This window comes from Peromyscus maniculatus, chromosome 10, assembly GCF_049852395.1.
Source record: "Peromyscus maniculatus bairdii isolate BWxNUB_F1_BW_parent chromosome 10, HU_Pman_BW_mat_3.1, whole genome shotgun sequence".
In the NCBI taxonomy this organism is placed as follows: domain Eukaryota; kingdom Metazoa; phylum Chordata; class Mammalia; order Rodentia; family Cricetidae; genus Peromyscus; species Peromyscus maniculatus.
In genome coordinates, this window is record NC_134861.1 from 77,774,205 (window position 1) to 77,775,230 (window position 1,026).

A 1,026-nucleotide genomic window follows, 5' to 3' on the forward strand; every position below is an offset into this window, starting at 1 on the left:
TAAGAAAAAATAGGTATAGACAGTCATAAAAATAATATAAAAATAATGTCTTTAAATTGAAAATAAAGTAATAATAAAATATAAGCCACACAAGGATGAAAAATACATAGGGAGTCTGGATCCTATATGTTGTCTTGTTAACTTTGCATTTTAAATGCTAATGTACAAAAAATAATAGTGGCTGAGAGACATTGGTTTATGGAAACTACTAAATTAAACCAACCTATATATTTAAAAAATGTCTTAACTTTAAAATGGAAGTTGAATAATGTGCTCCATTGGGAGAAAGTTTGTTTCCATAGGGAAAAAAGGCTGTGGATTCCTTCCCAGTTAATAGAGATCATATTTGACCAGAAGAGATATCCTAAGCTGCACAAATGGTGGAGGAAGCAAAAGGAGACTACAGGACAGATGACTTATAAGCTGATCCCTTGACATGACATTAGAACAGTTCAGAGATGAGATGAGACATGATTAATATTGTTGGCTACAGAATGTGTGGTCTTTATTGGACTTAAACACTAGATAGCCATAATTATAGTTTTCCTTAGTGATGATGGAAGATAAATTAGGAACAGAACTTTGATGTCACCAAGATAGGATCAATAATAAAGTATTTTCTCGTGCTCGCTTCGGCAGCACATATACTAAAATTGGAACGATACAGAGAAGATTAGCATGGCCCCTGCACAAGGATGACATGCAAATTCATGAAGCGTTCCATATTTTTTGTATAAAAAAATAAAAAATAAAATATTTTCTCCAAGACTGTCAAATACAATGAACTAAACTTTGTAAATCTAATTCTTATTCAATAACTATTATTATAGCTTTAGTGTGTTAAAGTTAAACCCCTTCCTTTTTACTTAGACAAAAAGGGGGAAATGTTGTGTAATAATCTTTTTGTACACTGTGAATATGTGTCATTAGGATTGGTTTAATAAAAAAAATTGAATGGCCAACAGCTAGACAGGATTTTCAGGGAAGAAAGGATGCTGGGAAGAAGAAGGGCAGAAACACAGAGAG

The 1,026-nt window shown here is 32.3% G+C and overlaps 1 non-coding gene across 1 annotated transcript; it reads left to right on the top strand.

Annotated features, from left to right (window-relative positions):
* Positions 1 to 623: 623 nt before the first annotated feature.
* On the top strand, positions 624 to 730 carry LOC121821080 (U6 spliceosomal RNA). Its single transcript, XR_006061768.1, has one exon. It is a non-coding gene; the product is annotated as a U6 spliceosomal RNA (small nuclear RNA).
* The last annotated feature ends 296 nt before the right edge of the window (positions 731 to 1,026 follow it).